Source organism: Podarcis raffonei, chromosome 13 (genome assembly GCF_027172205.1).
Source record: "Podarcis raffonei isolate rPodRaf1 chromosome 13, rPodRaf1.pri, whole genome shotgun sequence".
Classification (NCBI taxonomy): domain Eukaryota; kingdom Metazoa; phylum Chordata; class Lepidosauria; order Squamata; family Lacertidae; genus Podarcis; species Podarcis raffonei.
Genome location: NC_070614.1, coordinates 14,038,941 through 14,044,940, shown reverse-complemented (window position 1 = coordinate 14,044,940; position 6,000 = coordinate 14,038,941). Strand labels below are relative to the sequence as shown.

Sequence of the window (6,000 nt, the reverse complement as noted above, 5' to 3'; positions counted from 1 at the left end):
GGATAGCTGCACAGCCTGCATTTGCGCCATAAGACGCACACGCATTTCCCCTTACTTTCTAGGAGGGAAAAAGTGAGTCTTATAGAGCAAAAAATACGGTACTTAACCCAAGGTACCACAGTATTTTATGATGCCCGTCACCGGGAATCGCTGATGAGTGAATTGCACTGTTGCACCCATGTTCTGCTTGCCTGCTTTCCGTAGGCATCTGGTTGGCCCCTGTGAGAACAGGATGCTGGACCAGATGGGTCCTTGGCCTAATCCAACAGGATTCTTATGTGTGATGTACAGATTGAGTCAGGTAGTAGATGACTAGGCCACTGATTGTCCTATGTCTGAATGCAGGGCAGCGAGGATGTGACCCTCTTTAATTCTCCTTGACCTCTTGGTGGCTTTCAGTAGGATGAGCTATGGTATCCTTAGGGACCAGCTTCACTGCAATGACTGTGGGATGGGTTTCAATGGGTAGGAGAGGATACCTTAATTGCATTTTATTACTCCAGGTACCCATGTGTGAGAGCTGAACAGTTTTTAAAATCCCATCATTTGTCAGCAAAATTAAAAGCCTAGGAATCGGGCTGCAAAACTCTGTTTTGAGCAAGTCCAGTTAACAAAGTACAGTGGTACCTCGGGTTAAGTACTTAATTCATTCTGGAAGTCCGTTCTTAACCTGAAACTGTTCTTAACCTGAAGCACCACTTTAGCTAATGGGGCCTCCTGCTGCTGCTGCCACGCCGCAGGAGCACAATTTCTGTACTCATCCTGAAGCAAAGTTCTTAACCCAAGGTACTATTCCTGGGTTAGCGGAGTCTGTAACCTGAAGCGTATGTAACCCGAGGTACCACTGTACTCTGGCTTCCCCCTTCTTAACCAGCCTAATAAAGAATCAGGGAACAACTTGGGAAGTAAGTTAAAAAAATATAATTTACTTATAATCGTACACTGGTTCGTAGTAATGGCAGCAGTAAAAACTATGCAGGCAAAATATCTATATTTATAGTATAACCAGCTTCAGGCATGCATACCCTCCAACATTTCTCTGATGAAAATAGGGACATCCCATTCCATAATGATAATTTGACTATTTATACCCCACATATCTTACTGGATTGCCCCAGCCACTCTGGGTAGCTTCCAACATAAATAAAAACATAACAAAACATTTAACATTTTTTAAAAAAACTTCCTTATACAGGATTGCCTTCAGATACTCAGGGGTCGGAAAACTCCATACCCTCTGACATTTCTCCAATGAAACTAGGGACATCCTAAGGAAAAGTGGGACATTCTGGGATCAAATCAGAAATCAGGATGGCTTCTCTCAATCAGGGACGTCCCTGGAAAATAGGACACTTGGGAGGGTGTGGGCATGTGCCTAAAGTTGGATCAAGTGGAGGCATGTTTGAATCCAACACTGGTCAAAGGACAGAGAGAGACGAACAGGAAGTACTGTATGCTCCTTTCCATCTAGAAGATGCAGGGGAAATGACATCACACAGAGCCCTCTCTACCGATTGTATTTCTATTGTCTGAGTATCTGCCTATCAGCAGTACAGCTCTATGGACTTAGCCCCTTCTCATTGTCTTGCCCACCCCCAGGACTATGGACGCAGCAATGGCCCTGCTGTTCCATGAAGGGGTGGTGGTGTACAACACCCTAAATTCAAGTTATTTGCAGTGAAATCCTAACCACAGATGCTCAGAAATGAGTACTTTTGAATTCCCAGGTAAGTGGACTGCAGCTTGACTCTGGTTCCAAACCAGTGTCTTTAAGTTTATCTTAAGGAACAATTTAAGGAGATTATGTAGTTAATGACCAGCCAGCCTTGCTTGATGATTCCATCTTTCTGTAATGTGAAAATAAACAACGTTAAAGCATTTCAGTAGAATAAAATAAGACTTCCACACCTTTTCAGTGTCACTTCATCCCAACGTATACAAGAACATGTAAATTTGATGCAGGATTTAAAATAAGTATCAAACAGTTGTTTTAACAAATGGTATTTTTCCCCCAGTCCAGCGTTCTTTTCCTACCAGAACTGACATAGAAATCAAATTTGCACCCACCCAGCACATCCCATAAGTATGGGAGGATCCCAACATACAATTATAATCCATTAAAATGTAATGAACTTTGCTTTAAGATCTGCTTGTTAATGGCCCCTACATGTTGCATAATTAAGACCTCCTCCGCCAATCCTCAATTTCTCCCTCTCCCAAACAAACTCTCACAACAACTTGTTAAAGAATGTTCTTGCTTTGAGGTGCCATTAAAGAAAAGGGGGCCATAATGCATTTCTTTGTTCGTGAAAAGGGGCAATTATAAACAAGGAGCAACCTAGCTATTAAAGGGGTCCCTTCAAGAGGTCTCCCAGCTCACAGAAAGATGGAGGCTTTCAGCTTAGGTGGGGGGGGGGGAGGAGAGGCACTTTCAAGAGGATCTTTATCTCTTTGGGTGGGGGAATTCTCCGTATAATTATTACTGGACCAGCCGATCTCTTTAAATTACATTTGGGAGCTGCACAGAATCCTTCTGTAGACTTTTGCATTCCCCCAAGAGGGAGCAGAGGACTCCACTGGGTAACCATCGGTCTGGCTGTGCAATGCTTGCGAGTGCTCTCAGCATATTTGGAATTGGGTGTGGGTGTGTCTCCCTTTGCTGCTGCTCTCAGTGTTGCATCTTACGCTGTGTACACATTACCAGCTTAGAAGGGGCTAGCTCATTATTTTTCTCAATTCCAATCGAAGCTGGGGGGGACGGGACACACACATCAAAACGCAGTAAAAGAAACTATGGATGGCGGCTACCGTCGTATGCACATTGCTTCCCCAAACCAGCAGTGGAAACACACTGGGTGCAGAGTAAATGGGAATGCAAACACAGCCTTAAGTCTTTCCCTTTGCTTTCCTTGCTGCCCGTTTTTGGCCCACCAGTACTGCAAACATAACGGTATACAGTGTGATTTACGGTTGTGCCCCAGGTGTGTGTGTGTGTGTGTGTGTGTGTGTGTGTGTGAGAGAGAGAGAGAGAGAGAGAGAGAGAGAGAGAGAAGGAAGAAGGATTCCTTTGCTGGAAAAGACCAAAGCGCCATCTCAGCCAATATATGCTATCTTTCATTTATTTATTACACATCTATCTCCCCCTTTCATCTAAGGCGCTCAAGGTGGTTTACATAGTTCTTCTCTTTCCTCATTTTATGTTCACAAAAAAGAAGGCTCGGGTAGGCTAGGCTGAGAGACTGTGACTGCTCCAGGCCGGGGTCACCCTATGAGCTTCATGGCTGGGTGGGGACTTAGACCAACATCTTCTGGGTCCCAGTCCAACATCACACTAGCTCTTTCCCTGTTACTTCTATTAAGGAATGACTGCCGCTTGATGGCAGGGCACAGGTTCAACCCCTACATGCTACAAAAAGAGCTGGGGAAGACTCCCTTCTGGAATTCTGGAGAGCTGATGCCAATCAGTGTAGATAAGACTAAGTTAGATGGATGAAGGTGTAAGACAGACTCTTATGTTCCTATCTGATCTGATAATCAAAGGTATACTGCCTTGGACCATAGAAATTCCGTTCTGAGTGATCATGACTTAACAGCTGTTGATCCTCCTCTCCATTGTGGGTTCCACTTGGCTTTCACAGTCCCTCTGTCAAGATGTCTAATCTGTGTTTAAAAAGCTATTCCCAGCATCCTGGAGAAACAAATTCCATGAATTAATTAGGCGTTGTACTTCCTCTCCTTCTAAGGAGTCGGCATAGACAAAACTGATAAATGTTTTTAATACTGTTTCTTAGACTGTTGTAAGCCTCCCTGGGACCTCATGGCGAAAGGCAGTTAAGAAATCTAGATGATGATGATGATGATGATGATGATGAAGCCACCAGCAGGCATACCATTTCCTGTCACAGTGCTGCAAGGATGGGAGAATTTATACTTAATTGGCTCAGATGGTGTCATCTTAAGCCATCATCCATTATATAGTTGTATCCGTAGATTATGTCAGTTCTCTATGTGCTTTGGAAACCAGAGATGTAACCTGCTCTCTCGTCCCCATATGTCTTGGGTCCTCTGAAACTTCTCATTAGTAATGCCCCTGCTGGCAGGCCTGCAATGGGCATGGAGTTGGACAACGGGGACTTCTCGTTTGGTGGCTGATGATCCCTGGGGTGCTGGTGGAGTAGGTCAAGGTGCGGATTACTGTGGCAAATTCGCAGGAGCTGCTGCAGAGGATGACGGGAAAATGTTTCCTGAAGTGTATTAGAAAACCTGGAAGATCCCTCAACAACTCCGAGCAGAAATGTGTTCTGATGTGCATGGACTGTTCCATGGATGCCTGGAACACTCTCTCACAGGCCTACAACTCCCGGATGCAGAGGAGATTTGGGGTGGACATACTGCTTCATTTGCAATTAGTGCATGTACCATAGCTTCCTGCTGAAATCCTGTAACTTCACACAACAAATCTTCCGGGGTGGGGTGTTGTTGTTTGGTGCCACATATTGCACAAGGATGCCCCTCCAGATGGCAATAAGGCTGTAACATTGCGGAAGCACCACAGAACAGCTCATAAAGGGAAACATGTGAACAGTCCATTATATATCCAGCATGAATGCACTATTATTGTGTCATTAATATGTTGCAGAACGCACTCTCAAAAAAACAACACCAGTCTGGAGGGGCTCTCAGTATTCTGTGGGAGGGATTCAGTGGCACCCCAGAACTGTAGGCTTATGCATTTAAAATCCAACCAAAGTTTATTATTAGATTTGTGAGGTCCATGCCTTTACACAAAATACCATAAAACATTATTAAAAGATAAACAATAAAATTATAAAAATAAGCTAAAATTCATGCCATGCTGACCCAGCAAGGAAACTACCCAAAAAACCTCGCCATTCAGGAAAGAAGATACAGCAACAGGTTAGGAGAGCAATGGGAGGGACCTCACCATTTCCTCCAGGAACCATACCCTAGTTTTCATAGCCTTCACCACAAAGACCGCTACCACGTGAGAAATCCGTGGATCAGCGTCCACCAGTAAAAACTTTACTTGGTCCTCAGAGTTGGCTATTGATTTGGGAATAGTTTGTAACATCGCATCCCTGAAGGCATTTAAAATGAATTCAAAGCATTCTGGCCCTAGTGCAGCAAATCCACTTGTAAAAAACATAAGGACTTTTTGCAGTTTGACAGGTGAAGGGGAAATGCATTGAAAAGCGTGGGATGAACTAATGGCTATGCGGAAGATGCTGGAACACCCTGGAAGCATTTGTTGAGGGCCAGATATAATCTAACTTCCACGTAAGCTTTGTACAAGCAAATAGGTCATCTGGAGGGGCCCTACATTTTCCCTTGTGGGTCCATATTAAGCCAAAGTACTTGACTATAATCTAACTTATTTCCATCAAAGCTAAATTGGTTTGCATCTAAGTCCTTTAGCTTAGCTATGAATTGGGCTGCTGTCCAGCTATTCTACAAATGTAATATTTGGAATTCATGGGGTGCTTCCAGTGTGTCACTATTTTGGGGTGGGATTCAATTGCATACAGGAAAATTCAGACCGCACATTTACACTGAATGAGAGGTCCTGTGCAACAGACTCTCTTCCCAAAAAGATCTGGGATTTTCTGCAGTAAGGGAAGTGATGGTAAAATGTACTGGAATTGTGGGATAATGCTTGGTTAGACATGACATCCTCTAACCTCCCCTGCAAACAGATCCATAATGAATCTCCGTTAAATAGCTAATATTTTCTAATCTCCCTGCAAAAAAATAAGGATGAATGATTCCTGTGTTGCAGGGGGTTGGACTAAATGACCCTTGAGGTCCCTTCCAACTCTGCGATTCTATGAATGGTCAATAAACAGATTGTCTGGAAGCTCCTGTAGATTCAGAGCCCTTCCAATGCTAGAAAATTCAGCTCTCTGCCTTAAAAGCAGGCTCACCCACCAAACTAGACAAAAACCAGATCAGTCTTTCATGTGTCAGGAGTGGAGAACAATT

At 43.9% G+C, this 6,000-nt stretch overlaps 1 long non-coding RNA gene across 5 annotated transcripts in view; it reads right to left on the bottom strand.

Annotated features, from left to right (window-relative positions):
- Nucleotides 1-906: 906 nt before the first annotated feature.
- LOC128400820 (uncharacterized) overlaps nt 907-6,000 on the bottom strand; it is a 68,373-nt gene continuing 63,279 nt past the window's right edge. For all 5 annotated transcript variants that reach the window (XR_008327380.1, XR_008327383.1, XR_008327381.1 and 2 more), the window contains one exon: nt 907-1,847. This is a non-coding gene — a long non-coding RNA (uncharacterized LOC128400820). The remainder of the gene's footprint in view (nt 1,848-6,000) is intronic.